This window comes from Erpetoichthys calabaricus, chromosome 11 (assembly GCF_900747795.2).
Source record: "Erpetoichthys calabaricus chromosome 11, fErpCal1.3, whole genome shotgun sequence".
Classification (NCBI taxonomy): domain Eukaryota; kingdom Metazoa; phylum Chordata; class Cladistia; order Polypteriformes; family Polypteridae; genus Erpetoichthys; species Erpetoichthys calabaricus.
The window spans coordinates 146925464-146949205 of NC_041404.2; the positions used below are offsets into that span (position 1 = coordinate 146925464).

The 23742-nt window shown below is 39.4% G+C and overlaps 1 protein-coding gene across 3 annotated transcripts in view; it reads left to right on the forward strand.

Annotated features, from left to right (window-relative positions):
• The window catches only part of LOC114661132 (ankyrin repeat and fibronectin type-III domain-containing protein 1), a 261597-nt gene that overhangs the window by 167096 nt on the left and 70759 nt on the right, over nucleotides 1-23742 (forward strand). The gene's annotated exons all lie outside the window — the stretch shown is intronic.

Sequence of the window (23742 nt, forward strand, 5' to 3'; positions counted from 1 at the left end):
TTAATATGTAATGTTGCATCAACTATAAGATGCATTTAGCTGACTAGACTGAGCTTTACAGCTGACAATCTTTCCCACTAGGTAGTTTAACACCAGCAAACCTGGCTCAAACCAGACTTTCCTTGAAGCCCCCTGCCCTTTGAACACTGACTGCACTGTATTCACTATTTGCAAGTACCAATCACTTTAAAGATTATGTTTTCAATTGGCTTATAAACTTGGATTATAGAAGCAGCCACACTAGAATAATTGTCAAGACCGCTTTGAAATGTGTACTTTACACAACAGCTGCTTTTAATTTTTTACAAAGTATTTTGTGCCTTTAATTTGCAGATCGCATGCTCAAAAATCAAAATATAATAAACCATTAACTGATATTTTCTGACATAGACTGTAAAAAAGCAAATTAATAATAGAATTTATTTGGTGTGGGATTAGAAGGTGTGGACACAGACTGTATTTTATGTGATCAGAGTGGGGTGACAGCATGTAAAGTTATATTTAAGCTTCTTTTTAACTAACACATGTTTATTATTATTATTATTCTCATTATATGATTCAGTAATTAAACATGAAAGCATTACCAAGAGCTTGTGCTGTTAAATGATAAAAGCTGTATGAGGCATCTCAATCTGCAAGTATGAACTCTCATGTGTGAATCTTCCATCCTCGAATTACGAAGGAACAACTCGGTCCTCGTGGGTCCCTTTGGCTTCATGTCTATTCATTCTTTGTTGATGTCACTAACTTGTCAGGGCTTTTCTAGGATACATTAGCATAGCTTTATATACTGGAGAACTACATTCCAGCCATGTACTTTATAGAGCAGTACAAAGTCTCTGCTGTTTCGGCCAGTTTTCTTAAGAATGTAAGAACGATGTTGACAAGAACAGGTGTGGAAGTAACAAGCTTTGCTCTTCGGGTGACAGGAGAAACAGAAACCTTTATTAATGGAGGAAACTTTTAAATAGTAGAGCAGAACATTAGTAATGCTGAGGCAATCTTAAAACTGACTGGTGTTACTGTCTTAAAATTGACTTTGTACTATCTAAACAATGGATATGCAAACTAAGTATTTTCAGACTATAATCAATCAACATTTTGGTCTACATTTTAATAGATAGATAGATAGATAGATAGATAGATAGATAGATAGATAGATAGATAGATAGATAGATAGATAGATAGATAGATAGATAGATAGATAGATAATATTTTACATGTGCCCAAGGGGAAATTTAACCTTTACAGAATATGAATATTATAACAAACCCTTGCCTTCCAAACACACATAAGAACCTTTGGCTTGAATAATAAGGGAGCTACTGTCGTCTGATAACAGGTTTGTACATGGCAATAAGATGTGTCCAGTTGTACTACAGGTTTTTTTACATTTAATTGCATGAACATTTCAATAAAGCAGGTCCAGCTTGTTGTAGTGTTGTATCAGTACTAAAATTCTGACTTTGGTCAAAAGCTATGATAAAGCTATTATCCCGTGGTGGTTCGATCACGTAGAAGCGTGTAGTTTCATTTTGTGAAGTCTATGAAATTCACATTTTTCACAAAATGCTGGTATATGTTTTTTTTTGCACTTTTCAGGTACCAGCTTGTGTCCACAAATTGAACATGCTGATAGATGCTTCTTTCTTCCAAAATTCTCTGCTTGAAATCACCAGTATTCTATGTAATGATTCATGAACAGAGTGTTGGTTACAGAGTGAATCATTTCTATTGCTCAGTTAACAAACATTGACCAAGATGATTTAACTTATCTCCCTAGGCAATAACATGGACAAATTCTGTTAGCATTTCAATGTTTGTATCAGGTATTTTAGTTTTCATTATAAAGTGCTTGCTTTTTTATCATAGGTCATTCACATAATTCTCTAGCCCCACTTTTCCCTTTTCCACGCCATCTTATCATATCACATTTAACCCATCCAACATTAAATAGCATCTCAAATAATGTTTAAGCTGCTCCTCCTCAATATTCAAAATACCATGTACATGAACTCCCCATGACTTGCCATGAAATGTGACAATTCATTCAACTTATTTAAACGCAATTGAAAATTCCTTATTATTATTCCTTACTATATGGAGGCATACCAGTCCTGAAACCTTTCTATCCTAATTTTATTCTTGCTTATTATCTTCACCCTTTACATCCTTGGATGAGCTGCACCTCTGATAAGGTGTGATGTGAATGAAGTGCTACCAAATGAGTATAATATATTATATTATACTATAGGGCGGCACAGTGGCGCAGTGGGTAGCGCTGCTGCCTCGCAGTTAAGAGACCTGGGGACCTGGGTTCACTTCCCGGGTCCTCCCTGCGTGGAGTTTGCATGTTCTCCCTGTGTCTGCGTGGGTTTCCTCCGGGCGCTCCGGTTTCCTCCCACAGTCCAAAGACATGCAGGTTAGGTGGATTGGCGATTCTAAATTGGCCCTAGTGTGTGCTTGGTGTGTGGGTGTCCTGCGGTGGGTTGGCACCCTGCCTGGGATTGGTTCCTGCCTTGTGCCCTGTGTTGGCTGGGATTGGCTCCAGCAGACCCTCATGACCCTGTGTTCGGATTCAGCGGGTTGGAAAATGGATGGATGGATATTATACTATATTTTATACGGTATATAGGATATTAAAATATCTCCCACTTTATGTTCTCAGAGTTTCTTACATGCTCAGATGTTGTAGATGTACTGTAAGGTAGCCTTCAGATCCTCTATGCAGACCTTGTGACACCTCTCAAGTATATACTGTAATCTCATAAATTACTAGTGACAGTGCTTATTCAATCTATTAAGAAATCTATGTACTAACAGGTAAACTGACTCAAGCAGCAGAACAATATTTTAAACATGATATTTACTCAGTGGCACAGAATGTTTAGAACTGCTGTCTCTCTCTGTAGCTTCTTGTGACAAATCTCTTTCCTGAATAACTCTAGACGAGATAGAGTACCTTATACAGAGATGATTATTGGTGAAAAAATCAGCCTACTTCATTACACTTCAGCATTGTCATATTAGTCAAATACAGCTCATCACACCCTATTCAATTAACTTTTTCAAAGTAAACAATCAAGTTGAGATCTGAGGGTCTCCAAAGTCCTCCTGTCCACTGAACTACTTGGTAAATTATTACATGCATTAATGACTCTCTGTGATAAAAAAATGTAATGCTTGTGCAAAACCTTAATCAACTTCCATTTGTACCCTGTGTTGTATATGAAGAACAGTTGACACCCACCATGCTAATTCCCATCATTACTTTAAACACTTCTACCATATCTTCTACTAAACTATGCTTTCCTAAATGGGTTTCTACTTAACTGTCATTCCTGAAGTCATGGAATCACCTAGTTAATCTACCATTTGTATTGTTAAAAAATAAAAACATGCACTTTGAATTCAATTCTTTTTACTTTGCTCTTAATATATTTTGGGCTGCATGGAGGAAGAGTGGGTGTTGTTGTGACAACACAAATGCAGCATTTTAGGTTTAAATCCTGCATCCAGTCCTTGTTTGTCTGGAGCCTGCATGTTCTTCCCATATATTTGTGAGTTGTCTACAAGTACTCCGGTTTTCCACTCACATCCACAAAGATCTGCTTGTTAGGTTAATTGGTGGTTCAAAATTGGTCCTACAGTGGACTAGCTCCCTAGTTTCTTGTGTGCTGTCAGGATAGGCTAAAGCCCCACTGTGACTCTGAATTGGATTAAGTGGGTCCATAATGCTATGGCATAAATTATGTTAAGCATTTAACAAATATTTGCCTTTCACGCTATTTTATTTTTTAGCTAATGACTTTTGATATTTTCATACTGCCAAATAGTTGTCAGCAACATAGCTCTCACTTTCAACATTGTGTCTATAAATGATTCATGACTGATATACAGAAACCAATTAGGCTGTAAGGGCGAGGGTCACCTGCACACATTGTAAATAATTGTAATTTACCACACCTTCCCACTTATAAGCTGTCACTTCATCAGTGGCTTCCTTCACATAACTTTTAGTTTTTTCAATGGTGGAATTGCTCTGCATTGACTTGTGGCTTAGTATTCTTTTTTTCTAGATCTTTGCATAATTTTGAATGTCTGATTTTAAATGACCCTTACAACATAATTTTGCAAGTCTGACTATGATTCTGACTATGATTCTGTCCATGCTTCCGAAAGTGTTATTCAGATTAGAGCCCAAACGCCTGTGGATAATTTCAGCACTCAGTTCAACCAAAGGTAAAAATTATTCTTATTAGAATAAATTGCCTGTCAAAAGTGTCACAAGAGGAGTATGTATACAGCAGGGGTGTCACAACTTGGGGGATCATGCTCTACTTAAGTCATTTAGCAACAAGAAATGCCTGGAAAAATTTTGATGAAGAAATTAAAACATTTTGATAGGCAGTGAATAATTATCATCTTTATATATAATACGCTACTGTGGCTGTTTGTTTGTCTGTTTGTCCAGGATTTTAAATCACCTGTAGCTCGCAAACCATTTGAACTATCCATCCATCCATTTTCCAACCCGCTATATCCTAACTACAGGGTCACGGGGGTCTGCTGGAGCCAATCCCAGCCAACACAGGGCGCAAGGCAGGAAACAAACCCCTGGCAGGGCGCCAGCCCACCGCAGCCATTTGAACTATTGACATGGAATTTCTAAAACATATACTACGTGACGTCTGCTATCTGCTTTTGGGGTGATGATTGACCTCCAAGGTTATTCCTCTTTTTAATTTTATTTTACTATAGAATCAACTCTAGGCAGCAGCCAGCAGGGCGACAGTGTGGCGCATGTGTATGGGCGTCGTTCTCATTCCAACCACTTTCGCCGTCACTTCCTCTACCTCTTCATATCTTAAATCATTCTTGAGGCAGATTGAAGACTTAAGTACCAACTTACGTGAAAAATTAAAGAAAACGTACTAAGTAATTGCAACACAAACACTGACTTAATCAGTTTTAACGCGAAAAGATGCCGACGGAAGAAGAGAAGAAACAGGCCGCTAAGGTGGAGAAAAGAAGAAGAGCTGCTCAGGAAGCAGCAAGCACATCAACCTCTGAGCAAACGAATGATAAACGTACAGAGAAAGAGAATTAAAACTATGAATGCTCAAGTCAAGTGCACTCACTGAACACTATCATGCAGTGCGCCATTACTGGTCTAGTATATTTCTGTATGGAGTCCCTAATTTTATTCCACTTGGAAGTGTCTGAGTGAAGAAAGGTAATTCAGTTATTTCAAGCTTTCAAGCAGCTACTAGCATTTTTATTAATGGATTAGAAAAAAGTATATTTTCAACATTCTGCTTCTGCTTTTGTTTTCTACTTCAGCTAAAAGTGTGCAATAATTTCAGTTCAGAATTAAAACAAATGAAAATATTACAGTATACTGTAGTCCTAAAATCGTTTCATACTGGTTTTAATCACTTACCATTCATCCACCTTCTAAACCTGCTTATCCAGAGCAGGGTCACAGGGAAGCTAGAGTGTCTCCAAGCAAGCATCAGGCGCAAGGCAAGAGCAATTCCTTGATAGGGCTATAGCCCATCACAGGGTAATACCTTACCATATTTCTGAAATACTTAATCAAATTTTATGATTTTATAATATTCTAAATTTTAGTTCTGCTCTTTTAGTTTGCTGCTCTATTTACCTTAGCATCTCAGCCATTGCTCTATGTTTAATTTTCCTGTTTAACATTCCAAATGTTCTAATTTGCAGCAAGCTAATAAGAGTAACACCTCCAGCCCACCCCAGTTTCCAATCGAATCATACAAAACCTGAACAACTGAAAACCACCGGACTGCACTCTAATGTTAATAAATGTGGACGGTCGAAACTCAAAGGAGGACCAGTGGCTTTGATTTAATATTAGCAGATCTGGATGGTAAAATTTCCAGTCCTATTAAGAAGTCAGACTTAAAAAGAGACTACTGGTACTTATGCATGTCCACTTCCAGCACTAGTTGGACAAATCATAATGCAGGGTAAATAAGCCTATTACTGTATATCTTCCACCTTCCTAGTGTGCAAAGATTTTCTCAAACTTCTGACAGTCCACAAGACAAAAAGGTTGAAAACCGCTGCTCTAGTTAGTGCAGATGCTTGCACTAACTTATACTTGTTTTTGACTTCATGGTTTTTGCTCCTGTTCTGTATTATGATTTCCTGTTTTGTTCTGGTCCTAAATCTCTTTATCTATAAGCAATTAATATAAAATAACAGAACTGCATAGGATAAAATGTGTAATGCTTAAGACATTTACAAGTAAGAAGTCAAGAAGAGAGTTAACATGGTCAATGCTGAAGGTTCCCTTCAGAGGAAAATATTTTCAGAGGAAAAGACACATTTGTATGTACTTATTCTTTGTGCCCTTCACTACTTACTTGCCTAAAAGCACCTTGTCCTGTGTAACTGACTCTCTGGAATCATACCTATCCTTTAAGAATATTTTTTGAACACTCCAGAAATATATTTGACATATTTATAGATGCATCTTTAGCCAAATAATTTATAGCATGATAAAAGATTGTTCTTCAAGAAGGGCACTTCTCTAATCCTGTTCTATTAAGAAGTTTTCATTCTTGCCCACAGGATACCCCTGTGTGAGTCCAGCTGTTGTAAACTTTTCAGTTTGTCAGTGTGATGAATTGAGACTGTGGCCAGACAGTTTTTTTCCAGCACGTAGACACAGATGGCGTAGTCAATGGACTGGGATCCTACAAATGACTAACATTCCTAAGGCCTTATTTCACTCACCATACTTTAAAGTTATTCAATAAAAATGAAGCTTGAATGTAAAAAAAATATTATTTAAAGTAAAATTGTTTATAAAACCCTTGGAATTGTACATTTGAACTTTAAATCAGGTATCTTACATCATAAAATGACACTGTTTAATGTCAGGCTCAGAGGGACACTATCTTCATGTCTTATGCTTTTGAGAAATACAGCTTCAGGTACTTAGCAAAGACAAGGCTAAAGCAGCAGCCCAAGAGATTCTACAATATCTTTTTTATAGTGAACCCAGAGCGGTATCAGATGACTAATTCTAGTAGGCAGTCTTCTTTTAATCCTAAAAAGCTTTTAAATAACAGCTGCCCCAAAAGTAGTAGACAGTCGGTCCAGTCCAGTGTTTTATGTGTAAACACTACCCACAGTGATGCCCATCCACTTCCAACTTAGTACACAATAGTTAACATGTATGCATACATCAAAGTTTACATACTGAAGGCCAGTCTCTTGCAAGCAACACTACTAGCTATCACTGACCCTGACTGTGCACAGTAAACATCAATCTACTCATACAACATATTTACAAATAAACATAAAAGTAATATTATTCCCCAAACATGACTATAAGAATTATTATGTGTAATTATTAAAATATAGCAGACATCGAATGACATCATGTCAGCCCCAGAAATGTCACTTGTACTGATGTTTACACCCTCATTTTAATAAACATAACATTAATATACCAGTTAAAATCAACAATGTTATAAGTCTTCACTGCATTTCAAGTGCATTCACCTTATTTGGTGGTAATGTCCTCCTATGCAAAGGTTTTAAAATATTATGAGTGGATAAAGTCAGACATTCCAGCCAGCTTGGTTACTGATACCTTTCCCAGTAAGGAGGCTGTTACAGCAGAAGTACAGAAAGAGACTAATGTGCTGGGTGACAGCATCCCTCTAATATGGCTCCCATTTGGACACCTGTAGGGCTGCATGTGAATTGTAGATCTTGTAGGCAGCCTTATTGGGGTCCTTTGGTGTCGCTAGAGGGGGATGTCTTATCTGACACTGAAGTGTTTCCTGGTTACAAAGTTGGTATTCTGGAGGTACTCCCAGGCCTAAGTTTAAAAGATCCCTTCACCTCACCCAGGTGAGTCAGAGTTAGGAGTGGAGAAGGGCAAACTCACCTGGGAGGAGTAGAGTAAAGTAGGGAAGGAAGAGAAGAAAGAATTACAATTACACTTGTGATTGCGGAAGAATTAAAGAAAACTCTGTAAGAAGGCATTGTGTTTAATTAAAAGAGTTTGTCTGAACCCAATACTTGTGTATGTGTGGTTGTGTCTGGGGTCTGAGATGTCCCCTACAGGCCAAAACACCTAAAATATCGCTTACTTTTAGTGAAGCTTGCATTTTCTCCCTCACACATACTTAAGCCATGCCTTCCATTTGGGTCTGATCTATGGCAACTGCAAGGTCTAACATAAGGGAATAGGGCATGACATTTTCATATGCAATGTGAAAGGCAATACACATACAAAAATGCCTCTAGTTAATGGTTAGCTATGGTGCAAATCCCAGTAATAACGAACAAGTTTATTAGTTAGCAAATTCATGATCAGAAATAACGTGGTACATATTACTAACAAAAAAGGAACTGAATTAAGAGGCAAAGACAAAATTTAAAAAGGTACATAACACTGAAAGCCTAAGGAAGGTCATAACACAAGAATTAAAACAGATTATTTCCAAAGAAACAGACTGAACGTAAAATACAAAATGACTTGAGTCCCATGGGAAAAGGTAGTCTACCCTAAGGTCATGTCACATTAGGCGACCTTTCCAGCAATTTTTCAGCCATAGCCTTCATTTACATAATCTTGTTGAGTCTGAGGCAGTTGATAGAGCACTACTGTGAAACTTGTACCATAATGTGATATACTCAGAGACTCACTCCAACTGGAACTCAACTCACCCTGACAAAATCAAACAGGTTTTGGTTTTGTCCTTAGTCGTAGTGGTAGCTTTGTCTGCATGACAGCTGACCACCAATGAATGCTCACCCAGAAGTACAATGCACAGAATGCAGTAACGATGAATAAGTAACACAGATGTTTTGGACCTCACAGACAGAAGAGCAGCTTGTCTCTCTTATGTCTCATGTTTTCCATACCAATAACTTGCCGTAGCTGTTAGCTCTTCATACATCACCGGCTCCATCAGGCAGCACACTACTGGCTGTGAGAAAAAGGAGCGAACACGAGTTTTCTGGAATGTTGTCACATGGTCACTATATTTGACATGCTCAACGATTTTCAGTTGTGAAAACTGACATGGTTTGGCAAGAAGATCATTAAATGCAATCAGAATGTCTGACATAGCCTATGACTAGAAGTCACGTAATGTGACATTGGATTAAAAATTAAGCTCCATCCTTAGTCTTCACTTCACTTTAATGAAGCTATATTGCCTAATCAAAGAAATAGTGTCAAAAGCAGGTAGTACAAAAATGGCAGGGTCAGCAGTTGGCAACACATTGCAGAAGCAGAGAGAATTGGAGCCAAAGGAGAGTCTTCACAACATTACTGTGCTGAATGAAGCTATTTGTCATATACAGTATGTAACAGTGAAAACAGTTACTGGATATCTGCGCACATTTCAATTTTATGTATGAAATAAGATACAGAATATTAAATATAGGATTTATTTCTTTCAACATGTATTATGAAAAACAAAGCAGCAATAACTTCTGTCTAATTTGAAAATGTTAAAGAAGATTTGCTCTAGTTAACCCTAAAGCAAAGAAGTGAAATTTCAAGGAAAGGCACAATGCCCATTTGAGACTTATTAATTTTGGAGACAGTGGGACTAAATAAGTGTTTAGAGATCTGTACTGCAGTGTTTTAGTAGGGTCACTGTTGACCTGCTGTTTTTTTAATGAAATGTCATACGTTAGTGAGGAACAGGTGTATGTGTAGAGTGTAGCTGAGTTAGGGCTGCAGAGATTGCTTGTAAAAGAGGTGATGGATATTAACGTGCAAGTAGCTGAATAAGCACGGAAGTACAGCTAATAACCTTGTCATATGCATGGGGAGATGCCAAGGATCAGGAAGCTCTCCACAACCAACTGGCTTACTTATTTCCCACACAAATGGAATCTGAATTTGTGAATGTGTGGCAGGAGGGTGACATCATAGTGTGTGATCATTCCTTATGTCATCTCAAACAGCTGTGGTTAGCCCTGAGCACAGGCAAGAGCTGACCAGGATTGAGGGCCAGTAATTAGATAGCCCAGCTGGCGTGATGCCTGCACTACAACTTGGAATGCAGAGTTGCTTCAGGCACAAGAGTTGGGAAGTAGGGGCCGTTGGACTTCCTCTTTATCACAGCATACTTAAACAAAGGCCAAGAGTGATTTTGTACGAGGACAGCAACCAGTGGCACTCTAAATGAGTGTCTCCAGCTCAAGTAGATTAGGCTCAGTGCAACAGACAGCAAACTCATGAAACAAAAAACAGAAACAGTTGCACCCCACCAAAACATAAAAAATAAAAACAAAACAACTTGAAAAAACAAACAAACTGACTACAGCTAGGAGTATGAATATGGCCATGTAAAACACATCATACTGAACAGCAGCTCATTCCAGGCCATCATGGACATCAGCAGAAGCTGCAGAACATTCACCTCCCATTACACTAAGAACACAATCCCTATCATTTATGCCAAACTAAATTCACACTTTTTAAAACTATAAATAAGATCTTAGAATGTATATTATAAATTTGAAATTTCTATAGAACTCACTGACAGTCAAGAAATACAATCATAGTGGATTCAGAAAGAATTTAGACCCCTTCTCTTTTTGCACACTTTTATTTTATTGTAGATTTACATTTTAAATGGATAAATTTACCACTTTGACCATCAACCTACATTCAATAAACCATAATGAAAAAATGAAAACATGTTTTCAGAAAGGTTTGGAAAATTATTAAAACTCAAAAACTGAAATATCTAATTTAAATAAGTATTTAGACCCTTGCTATGGTACTCCAAATTGTGCTCAAGTGTATCATGTTTGCTTAAATAATCCATTATACGCCATTATAGTAACTCTACCATAAACATCTGATTGAAGGAGTGCCACTGAGATGGTTGTTCTTCCCACGGGTTCTCCCATCTCAACAGAGAACTTCTGAAGCTCTGAAGAGTGACCACTGGGTTCTAGTTAATCTCCCTGAACATGTTGCCCGGTTCTTGCTTGATTACTCAGTTTGGCCAAACAACCAACTCTAGTCCTAGTGGTTAAAAAATATCTTGCATTTCCCAATTATGGAGACCACCATGATTCTAGGAACACTCAAAGCTTTAGAAATGGTTTTATTCCCTTGCCCTGATCCAAGTTTCACCTCAGTCTGATCACAGTGATCTACATAGAGTTCCTTGAACTTCATGGCTTGGTTTTTGTCCTGACATACAGTGTGGATTGGGGTCCTTATATATAAAGATATACAGTCAAATAAATTCAGTTTACCGCAGGCAGACCATAATCAAGTTTGAGAAACATCTCCAGAAGATTTAGAGAAAACAGGATGCACCTGAGCACAATCTGGATTGCCACAGTACGGGGACTGAACTCTTATAGGAATGAGAGATTTCATCTTGTGATTTTTAATAAGTTTAGAGAAAAGCCAAGCAAAATGACACCTTTTATTGGCTAACTAGAAAGATTACAATATGCAAGCTTTCGAGGCAACTCAGGCCCCTTCTTCAGGCAAGATAAGTTTGTAAACCTTTCTGAAAGCATGTTTCACTTCATTATAGGTTACTGAGTATAAAATGGCATATTTATCCATTTAAATTAAATCTACAGAACAATAAAATGTGCAGAAAGTGAAGGGGTCTCAAAACTTTCTGAATCCACCATAGCTGCTTTTTTGTCTTTGTTCTGACCTCTTTCAGAGGTGTCTGCCTAATTATTGCTGTTTTAACTGTTATCTTCCTGATTGACAACTCTATCATGACATTTAAGCTGGTCCATTGCCAACCTGCAGTACTTGTAGCAGTCCTTATTAATTTTGCTGGAGTTCATTTTTCAAATGGAAGATTATTTTAGATTATATATATTTTTTAAAATTAGATTCATACCTAGTGGCATGGATTGTGGACTATCTTACAAACAGACCTCAGTATGTGCGTCTCGGGAACTGCAGGCCTGACATTGTGGTTAGGAACACAGGAGCGCCACAGGGGATTTTACTTTCTCCGGTCCTGTTCAGCCTATATACATCGGACTTCCAATACAACTCAAGAGTCCTGCCACGTGCAAAAGTTCGCTGACGACACTGCTATCATGGGCTGCATCAGGAGTGGGCAGGAGGAGGAGTATAGGAACCTCATCAAGGACTTTGTTAAATGGTGCAACTCAAACCACCTACAACTGAACACCAGCAAAACCAAGGAGCTGGTGGTGGATTTTAGGAGGCCCAGGCCCCTCATGGACCCCGTGATCATCAGAGGTGACTGTGTGCAGAGGGTGCAGACCTATAAATACCTGGGAGTGCAGCTGGATGATAAATTGGACTGGCCTTCCAATACTGATTCTCTGTGCAAGAGAGGACAGAGCCGGCTATTCTTCCTTAGAAGACTGGCATCCTTCAACATCTGCAATAAGATGCTGCAGATGTTCTATCAGACGGTTGTGGCGAGCGCCCTCTTCTATGCGGTGGTGTGCTGGGGAGGCAGCATTAAGAAGAAAGCCGCCTCACGCTTGGACAAACTGGTGAGGAAAGCAGGCTCTATTGTAGGCATGGAGCTGGACAGTTTGACATCTGTGGCAGAGTGACGGGCACTCAGCAGGCTCCTATCAATTATGGAGAATCCACTGCATCCACTAAAAAATGTCATCTCAAGACAGAGGAGCAGCTTCAGTGACAGACTGATGTCACTGTCCTGCTCCACTGACAGACTGAGGAGATCGTTCCTCCCCCAAACTATGCGACTCTTCAATTCCACCCAGAGTGGGGGGTAAACGTTAACATTATTCAAAGTTATTGTCTGTTTTTACCTACATTTTTATTACTCTTTAATTTAATATTGTTTTTTGTATCAGTATGCTGCTGCTGGAGTATGTGAATTTCCCCTGGGATTAATAAAGTATCTATCTATCTATCTGTCCCAATTACAGCATCATGTATATCTACTTTACAATGCGTTGTGGCAGGGTAGCCATAAGAACCTATGATGGGGTGCAGAAGGATATTGGGATTTTGTTCACTGCACCTTTAACTCTTACACCATTTTTTTTCTACAAAACAGTAACCCAAGATCATGTCCTTACACTTATCATTCCTTCATTGGCATATGGCTTCTCTCAACCCTGAAATGGCTCAGATGGCTTTGAAATGGTCACAAAATGAAAGGGTAGAGAGCACTTACTTAATGATGACTGTAGTTGACCTTCATTGTGCCTCCAATGGACTCTGCGGGTTGATTATCTGTGAAATGAAAACATTTAGTGCAGCAGGTTAGTTCCCAGGACCAGGATCCTGACAGCTAGATAATAATATACATAGGTGAGTTTTACATCTTGCTTTCTTTTTTGCATCATACAAAAACAGACAGTATGGCCTTAGTGTTTCATGTTATTAAAGCTCAAATTTTAACCGAAAATGTTAGTTATAGCAAGGTAATACCCTGCCAACAGCTCACTGCCACCAGTAATATTACAAATAAGCAGTTACATTGTGAAAAGTCTAGCCCAGCTTTATGATGCCCCCATTCTAACAATGTGTTAGATTTCACTTCCAAGTAGAAGACGATGCACTATCAGCACGGTAAATTCTGCTCTCTCTACATCTGAAAGATGGAGCTTTAAGCTGCAGACAGACACTTGTCTACAAGTCCTGTCCCAAGTGTCCTGATCATAGCCAGCTGGGAGCGACCTGCAGTATTTGAGAATGCAGCTCCAGAGTGTGTTTCTTCTTTGTGATATTCAGCTTACAAAACCAGCAAGCTTGATCTAACCATGCTGAACCCCTGCCAGGGTTAATCCCGCTTCAATTAGCATTCCTTTTGACATGTCTTTAACACTTTTAAAAAAATGATTCATACTGGCAAATATGCTTTTTGTTATTTAAATCAAACAATAGTCTGGAGTCACTTAAAGGGGTTATAATGGGATAGTGGGGGTGGAGCTAATAGAAAAAAGGGGGGCAATAAAAGAACTAAATAAAACACAGAAAACAGAGCAGATCTTTGAAGACGGCTGACACTAATTAGGAAAGCTTCCAAAGCCCATTGTTTGTAATGTTGTGAAGAGCTTTGGTTTTTGTTAAAAAACGTTTGCCCTGTTGAAGCTGCAATTTTGCCTTTCATCAGAAAACATTTAACTCTGAACTCATACAGTAAATATTCTGTTGTCATGAAGTATTCATCCTTCCTTGTCTGGTCATCTTTGGTTTACAACATGTCACAGCCTACTATGTTTGAGAAAGCAATCATACTATCTGCAAGGTAAAATTTGAAAAGATGAAATCTGGATCACAAGACGCCAACAATTTGCTGAGCAATGAGTAGTACAATTCACAGCTCCATAAGTAATGATACGGCTAGAAAAATGCAGGTGGGACAGGCATGCAATGAAAACCTGAACAAGATATAGAAGATTCAGATATGAATAGTCTGAGAGATCAAATAAGGCCCCAAGTCTAGGTTATGGCTAGCAAAGCTGCCATTTAAATGGATTTCAAAGGGAAACATGAAGCCTCCTCTGGTGTAAATGGTCCACCATTCTTTACCCCTGTGTACTATAACACTGTGATGACAAGAAACCATGGTAATAATATTCAAACACAGACTGGGACACCATCTGTTTAGAATTTTCTTGTTCCTCCCATGCTGTCTTGGTTTATATCCCATCATGCAAAAATACTAAAATCTGCTTATATGGTGATATTCCAAATTTTTGTACTCAGTCAGGCAAGTACTGTATGTGTTGCATGATGAACTGTTCCAGAGTTGTAGTGTTCCATAGTAAATTTGGAAATCCACCACCAAAGCTCCCCGAAATCATCAGTTAGCTATTGTGTATCATTTCCTCACAACACACAGATATCAAACAGCACGACAAATCGGTACAATGAGATTTGAGTTTGTGAATTTGGTAGTGCAGTGATTGCCAGAATTTAGCTGCCAAGTTCACACGGCACAGTTGTTTATAATACACAAATTAGTACATATTGATACAATTGGCAATTGTCCATAAAACTCCTGTTTTACTAAAAAGCCCTTCATATAATTTTAAATGGCAATTGTCACATAAAAAATGTGGGTGCTATATTTTCCTATATCAAAGTCACATGTCAATGACCCACCTTTGCTTTTGGTTCTACTGTTTTCATGCATGTATATTATTGAGATTTCCTTCAAATTTGCAGTCTTCTGCTCCATTGATACCCTGTCCATCAGTGTTTTCTGCCTTATGCTCAATGCAGCCTGTACCAGATTAAGCAGATTTGATAATGAACAGATCTTCTGTTGATCAACTCCTTATGATATTACCTTCTAGGAATACTCCACCCAAAAATGATTTTTTAATATATTATTTATCCTATGTAGTATGTAGCGATGACCAAAAAAAAAGTTAATCTCATGCTTTTGTGAAGAACAGAGATGGAAATGTTTCTGACAGAACAGCACTCAATGGTGACCAATGCTGGCCAACCGCAAACAATATCAAGAACCTCAATGAAAAAATCTCATGTCACTTGTGTCACATAATCCACACATTATATGCTCGCAATATGCAAAGTGCATGCATTTTTTGCTATGTGTCGAAATACATCCTACAGATACACCGGGATGCATCTTCAGTGATGTATCCTGGGGTCATTGGGTGTTTTGGGTCAACATCAGACACCCTCATTCAGGCGATCCAGCTGGGTATGTTCAGTCCTCGACTTGTGTCCCAGTAGATATAGTCCACGGATCACTCCTCCTTATCCAGAGCCATCTTGAGGCTATTTCTGTGGTTTCTGTGATGGATCTGATTATTTGTCTTTTTTTGACTTATCATGCCTAGCAGAATGAAGACTCTCCAGAGTGAGCAGCCGGCAAAGTCCCTACAGGCCACTTCCACTGGTAGGCAACAAGCTTGCCATTCTTATCTCTGGCACTGCTCCAGAAGATCTTTGTACTTAGCATACTTCTTCTCGTATGACTCCTCTATGAGATCCTCCCAGGGAACAGTGAGTTCTATGATTACAACTGTAGTTATTTTGTGGCTTCCGACAGTACAACTATATCTGGTCGTTGTGATGTTATTGCGATATGCGCTGGGAACTTAAGTTGTTTACCAAGTCTATCATTATCTGCCAGTCTTGCGCAGAGTGAAGTATCCCAGCCTGTGATTTGGGCTGTATATGGGGCTCTTCACCTGCCCTCAAAAAGATGATGTTCCAGCTAGGTGGGCAACGATGCATGCTGGTGAGGATGACCAAGGAAACAGTATTTGCCGCTGCTCTTAAAACCTGGTCATGTTGCCAATTATTGCGACCATCTCCCAGGGCTTTTGGGCAACTGCTAAGGATGTGTTCTAGTGAATCTCTTCCTGAGCATAAGGAGCAAGTCGGTGTCTCACTCTTGCCCCAGGTGTGAAGGTTTGCTGGACATCTGGTAAGACGTCATACACTGCCTGGATCAAGAATGTTATGCACTTGGGCTCTGCCCACCAGATGTCAGACCAGGTGACCTTCGACTCTAGCACACTCCTCCACCTAGTCCAGGCCCCCTGAAGCCTCATCCCTACCATTCTACTTATGTGTGTCTCTTCCATGCCCGCCTTCACTTCCTCCTGGGTGAGTTTCTGCCTTTCTTTAGTCAGGGTCTTCTCATATTGAGGCCTTAAGGAAGTGACCAGCCCTGCGCGCCAAGCTGCCAATGTTCCAGGTAGTGCCCTATGCCTCAAACAAGTCTCTGCCTATTTCAGCTCTTCATAAAATATTGTTAAAAAAATAACTCCATAAAATCAAAGCACTCCAAAAACAGGAATCCCCTTCACATGGAATTGAAGATCTGCTTCTTTGCTTCATATCTGGTCAAGAGTCCTGTCTTCAATTCAGTGAAGCATGGCAGCTATCACTTTCCAATATTTCCTGCTTTCTTGAGTTTTTTTCCTGCCTCATTTACCTTATTTACCACAGTTACAAAGACTGTATAGTTGTGGTCTTCAGAATTTGGCATGTGAAACTGCAGAATGCCTGGAACACAGGTCACCTAGGTCAGCAGATCTGTGATTTCACTTGATACAAAGGACCAAGGAGTAACTTCCAGCCACCACAGAACTCACAAATCTCGGTTAATATCACACCTAGAGATTGTGAGAACTTCCCCAAATGTCAGCAGACCATAGCTTTTACTAACAGGAACCACAGATACCAAGATTTCAACTACATTTTAACCTATGACATTGACCTCTCTATTATTGTTTATTTACCTGGATCCTGAATTGGACTAAGCAGGCTTGAGGATGAAAAGAAAGATGTGAGTTTATGTCTGGCATATACTGTAAACATTGCTTGGTTACTTATTTTACAAGAGTAAATTAAAATGAACTGAGCAGGCCTCCTAAAGACTGACACTTTTAATGCTTTTGACCTTGAACCGATTTGCTCCACTTTTTGTCTATTTTGGTCTCTCTCTTATTGATTATTATGGCAGTGGGTACTGATGCATGGGTGTTCTACAATATTTTACCTTTTCATCAGCTGCTTGCCTTATATTAAAATCAAGTTATGACATCCTCAACAGGCTGACTTCTGTGACCAGCCACTTTTCAGTAATTTCTAATGCTTGTAGGTGCTTATTGCATTACCAATGGTATGTTGAGGGTGCTTTGACAGAAGAACTCACTGCTACAGATGGTCAAGATTGATCCTAATTTTGGTCTTGCATTTATATTTTGTATATGTAGATTTTTGGACGCCCATATCTGATACCTGATTAAAATATACACTTCTTTGAGCAATTAACCAGAAACATCATACTAATACTGAGTAGGTCCTCCTTTTGCTCTCAAAACAGCCCCAATTCTTCATGGCATGGATTCCACAAAATTTTGGAAATATTCCTTTGAGATTCTGGTCTTGTTGACATGATTGCATAATGCAATTTCTATAGATTTGCCGGCTGTACATTCACACTTTGAATTTACTGTTCTATCACATCCCAAAGGTGTTCTATTGGATTCAGGTCTGGTGGCCTTAGATTTGCCGGCTGTACATTCACACTTTGAATTTACTGTTCTATCACATCCCAAAGGTGTTCTATTGGATTCAGGTCTGGTGACTTGGAAGGCCACTGAAGTACACTGAACTCATTGTCATGTTCATGAAACCAGTTTGACACAACTTTTGGCTTTATGACATGGCATATTATTATGCTGGAAGAAACCATTAGAAGATGGGTAAATTGTGGCCATGAAAGGATGCGTCAGCAACAATTCTCAAATAGGCAGCGGCATTCAAGCCATGACTGATTGGTATTAATGGACCTAAAGAATTCCCCATTCCATCATACTTCCCCCACCAGCCTTGACTGCTGACATAATGCAGGTTTGGTACCTGGATTCATGCTGTTGATGCCAAATTGTGACCCAACCCTTTGTGTATCTCAATAGAAATTGAGGTTCATCAGACAAGACTGTTTTTTTCCAATCTTCAACTACCCAGTTTTGGTGAACTTGTGCCAACTACAGCCTCAGCTTTGTATTTTTGGCTGACAGGAGTGGAACCCAATGTTGTCTGCTGTTGTAGCTCAGACATTTCAAGGCTTGATGTGTTGTGCATTCTGAGACGCTTGTGCTAACCACAGTTGTAAAGAGTGGAGATCTGAATCACTGTAGCCCTTTAGTCAGCCTGGCCATTCTCCTTTGATCTCTCTCATCAACAAAGCGTTTCCGTCTGCAGAACTGCTACTTTGCAGAAATTTGCTCTGAATAAAGTTACATCTAGTCAATGGTAGAAATCAAGGCATGAAGTTTCATGCACCATTAGAAACCACTTAAAATAACAAATGTTTTTAAAATTTGTGAACCAACAGATAAAGATATATTAACGTGTAGTTAATACATAGCAAAATGTTTACTGCATCATGCCTAAGACTGGTATTTTAGTAAAATTGAAAGACCTGGAACAGAATTATCAAATATTGCATTGCATTGTAACTTTAAAAAAAAAATAAAGGAACTATGCTGGACAAATTTTACCTAAATTATGTTGTTATACAAAATATCTGGATTATCTTTAGTAAATTATAATAGATGAGACAACTGCACTGCATGTTTATATACTGATCAATTGGTCAAATACACTTGTTTCTTTCTCTGTTTCACAGTATGCACCTTTATAAAATGCTCAGCAAATTAGGTAATCACATGTTTCTTCCCTGAACAATGCCTGGATGGCCTGTAACAATGGAGAGATGATAAGAGTAGCATCCACTCATGGCTGGATTGATTCTCGAATCGTGAGTTCATTTGAGGACTGTACACATGTTCTACCTGTAGCTGTATGATTTTCCTCCTTGTATTCTGGATTTCTACCTCATCCCAAAGAGGTGCAGTTTTAAGTTAATTGGTGGCTATAAGTCGACTCTAAATCAAGAGCGTGTGTGTATGAGTGAGTGAACCAGTGGATTGATATCCAGTTCATTGACATTTTAGGCTTTGCATTAGATGGTCCTAAAAAGGCTAGTTTTAAGAGACAAATACATAAAACTACCGTTTTTACTCATGTACCACGCACCCTTGTGTAAGACGCACACCCTAATTTTTACAAAGAAAATCATGAAAACATTTTGCCCCATGTACGACGCGCGTTGTGATTTTATAAGAAGTGTTTAGGGCACGTTTTCCGCGAAATGCCCTTCTGTTTTTGTTGCATGAAGAAAGTTTTTCTTTCTTCCATCGCCAATCTCGAACACATGACTCTGGAACACCGTATTTGTGACCTGCTGCCCGATTTCCTATCTTCTCTGCTTCCAAAATCACTTTTAGTTTCTCAGTGAAGGAGCGCAAACGCTTGCTACTATCCATGCTGAATGACGACGCCAAACTTATTCAAAAACAAGAGCGAGAGAGAGAGCGAGCGAGAGAGCCCAAGCAGAAGAAATAAACATTACAGAAAAAAATTTCCTTGTGTATGATCGTGCACCTGATTTTCTAATGCTAATTTTTGGGAAAAAATGTGCGCGTGGTACACGCGTAAATACAGTAATGTGGTTGCACATCACAGAATAAGATAAAAAAGAAAGAAAGATTAAACATGAACATACTGCAAAAATCTCAGTGAAGCATATAAGTAAGGTGGTCTTTAGCATAAGTCTGTACATGGTGAGCCGAGGGGATTCATAGACAGTCTATGAAGCTTACTGTTCAAGCCTTTTTTCCCACTTGCTCACTTACCAGTGCCCAAAGCAGTCTGGTTTTACGCATAAAAAGTCTACCATCGACCGCATCCTGGCACTGAGGGTTCTCATGGAGCACAAACGTGAATATTGGTAGAGTGTTTTTGCAGTTTTTATTGATTTTCATAAAGCGCTCGACCCAGTTGATCAGGCTGTCCTGTGGGACATCCTGAGACTTCACAGGATCCCCCGAAGTTGCTAGATATCATGGCCGGCCTGTACACTGGTATTGTGAGTGCTGTGCAGAGTGGAGGCAGAACCTCTGAGTTTTTCCAAGTTGATTCTGGGGTTCGGCAGGGGTGTGTTCTGTGGCTACTCTGTTCAGTGTTTGAATGGACTGGATTTTTGGCAGGGTCGTGGGGACCAGCGGCTGTGGGGTATCTGTTGGTAAAGAAAGATTCACTGATCTTGACTTTACTGACAATGCTGTGATCTTTATGAAGTCAACAGAGGCTATGGTTGGGGCTCTCGAGAGACTGAGTGAGAATTCTGAGTGTCTTGACTTGCTAGTGTCCTGGATAATAACCAAGATCTGGGCCTTTAATGACCTCTTGGACACAGCCATCAGCAGTGTGTCTGTCTGTGGACAGAATGTCAACCTCAGCAGTAACATTCATGTCTCTGGTGACACTTCCTATGAAGTTAGTAGACAGATTGGGAGAGCATGGGGGTCATGAGATCACTGGAAAGGGGTGTGTGGCACTCCTGATATTTCTGTAAAAGGACAAAGGTCCAAGTTTTTAGATGTCCTGGTGCTTCTTGTTTTGTTATACGGTTGCGAGACATGGACGCTATCCAGTGACCACAGACGAAGACTGGACTCCTTCGGTACTGTGCCTCTTTGGAGAATCCTTTGGTACTGTTGGTTTGACTTTGTGTCGAACAAGTGGTTGCTCATGGAATCCCAAATGAGGCACAATGCCTGCATTGTGAGGAGCATCAGTTACGGGTCTATATCCATGTGGCGTGATTCCCAGAGGGTGATCCGGCTCATAGGATCCTCATTGTTGAGAATCTGAGCGGCTGGACCAGGCCAAGGGGACACCTATGTAACATCTGGCTGCAACAGATAGATGGTCATTTCTGGGGGGTGGGACTGGACCGTGTGTCTGTCTGGGGGGATGCCAACCAGGACCCCAAGCTGTTTCATCGTGTGGTCGGTGTGGCAATGCACTGTAAAAGTGCATGCTCCCTAACGCGACCTGACCTGAACTATCACTATATATTCAGGAGGGGCAGGGTTAATTGAGGTGACAGCAGTCATACTTAAGCCAATTCCTCTGGAGATGACTTCTGAATAATGAACCAAATTGGATTAATTGCTTCTCTGTTATTTCTGTATGGCGAAGGATGCACACAATCTGATCAGCTCTGTGTTACTGTAGTTAGTGGTGCAGAAACATATAGTGTGTTACCTTGCTGAGTGAGCACACTCCCATTTGTGTTTTATTTCTTGTAACAATAGCGATGGAACAGGTTGTTGCTGACAGATTTCCACACTGGCAAGGAATTTCAGACAATTGGATATATTGTATTATTACATGCTTACATTATAGAAAATATCCATCTAATAAAATGCTCTGAGTTGACATCCATCAGCACACATTGCTATTTAAACTAATTTTAAGTACATAGATTGACTGTGGAGAATAGAAGATAAAAGTATTTCAGAAAGAATGAGCAATTAACTATGAGTTAAAGGCAAACAGTTACTGCAGCCTACCAGGGGTGCAGCTTGTCACCATCCAGTGATATTCTAGCAATCTACAATCTATTCTAGCAGTCTACAATCTGTGTCCTGTTGAAGGTGTTAACATTTGTTTTGAATTTTCAGGTGCATAGAATCTGTTGTTTTGTGAGATGTAACCACACCAGTATAGATATTCTGCCCAATTCAATACAGGTATTTCCTGTCTTTAACCAATTCCAGCCTCGTGCAGCAGAATCTGGAGTGCTCTGTAAAAATGGTGGGGTAAAACTGAGACAGGTTCTGCTTTTATACTACCTGCTGGAACAGTGTTAGCACACTGTTACCAGCTAATATTAGAAAATAATTTTACCAGGGCGGCACGGTGGCGCAGTGGGTAGCGCTGCTGCCTCGCAGTTGGGAGATCTGGGGACCTGGGTTCACTTCCCGGGTCCTCCCTGCGTGGAGTTTGCATGTTCTCCCCGTGTCTGCGTGGGTTTCCTCCGGGTGCTCCGGTTTCCTCCCACAGTCCAAAGACATGCAGGTTAGGTGGACTGGCGATTCTAAATTGGCCCTAGTGTGTGCTTGGTGTGTGTTTGTGTGTGTCCTGCGGTGGATTGGCACCCTGCCCGGGATTGGTTCCTGCCTTGTGCCCTGTGTTGGCTGGGATTGGCTCCAGCAGACCCCCGTGACCCTGTGTTCAGATTCAGCGGGCTGGAAAATGAATGGATGGATAATTTTACCATAATACTATAAGTTGTAACCAAGCTATTAACACATCTGTCACACCAAGAACCACTAAAAAAAATAAAAAAAAACAAGCGTGCCTTTCAAATGCTAACACTAGACTCTATATTGAAGTGGAATTTTTTTATTGTATAGCCTGCAGGTACAATATATATATTTTGATTTTTAACCTGAATTTCATATTTCTTTGTTCTGCTTTTTATTGTAATGTGTTTTCTATATAAGGAATTGTGTCACTTCTTTCTGAGAAGATTTTGGTGGGGCCTCTTCACCCATTACCAGGAAAGAGATAGACTTTGAAGCCATGTGACCACCTTGTTAATGAAAGGAACCTCGCTTTCAAAGTATTCCTGCTCCTTAATCCTCCTCTGCTCGCCTTCCTCATTCACAAGGGGATTTCACAGATTCTTTGAAATTCTTGAAGGGCATTATTTGGGTTCACTGAACAAAGGTATGCTCACAGGGTTCAGATTGTCATACCAGGAGGAATAAGATACAGCCAAGGAAAAGATAACTATGGATAGTAGGAAGGAACTAATGCAGAGAATCCTCAAAAACATGGAATGGAGACGCGAAATAAGAATGTATCCTAGGCAAACCCTACAGAGGATTAAACAATTACCACTCATTATCACCAGTCTGCTTAATTCCCGTCTTATACCACCTTTCCCAGTTCTTATTTCTTGCACATTTCTGGTATCAAATCATATATTTAAAATGTTTTACTTTATTTCTACATAATAATGTTTCATTTTGTAAGATACCAATGTTACATTTAACAAAAATGTTTACATGGTTTTGGAATGTTAAGAAAATGTAATGTAGGGAGGCATGTGCACAGATATAAAGGACTGCTTAAATCCTCAGGAAACAATGGCTTATGGTTTCAGGATTTTTTCATATCTAGAAAAATATCAGTACTGTTTTTTAACTTTTACATGAATGACTTAGATAAAAATCTCACAAACCAGCTAATTTATATTGGGTCATATAAATAGCAATTATTATGATATAGTTTTTACTCTGTAATATTTATTCTTCAATGATTTAAAAAAAATACTGCATATCACTGCTGTATAAGAATAAATCCTGTAA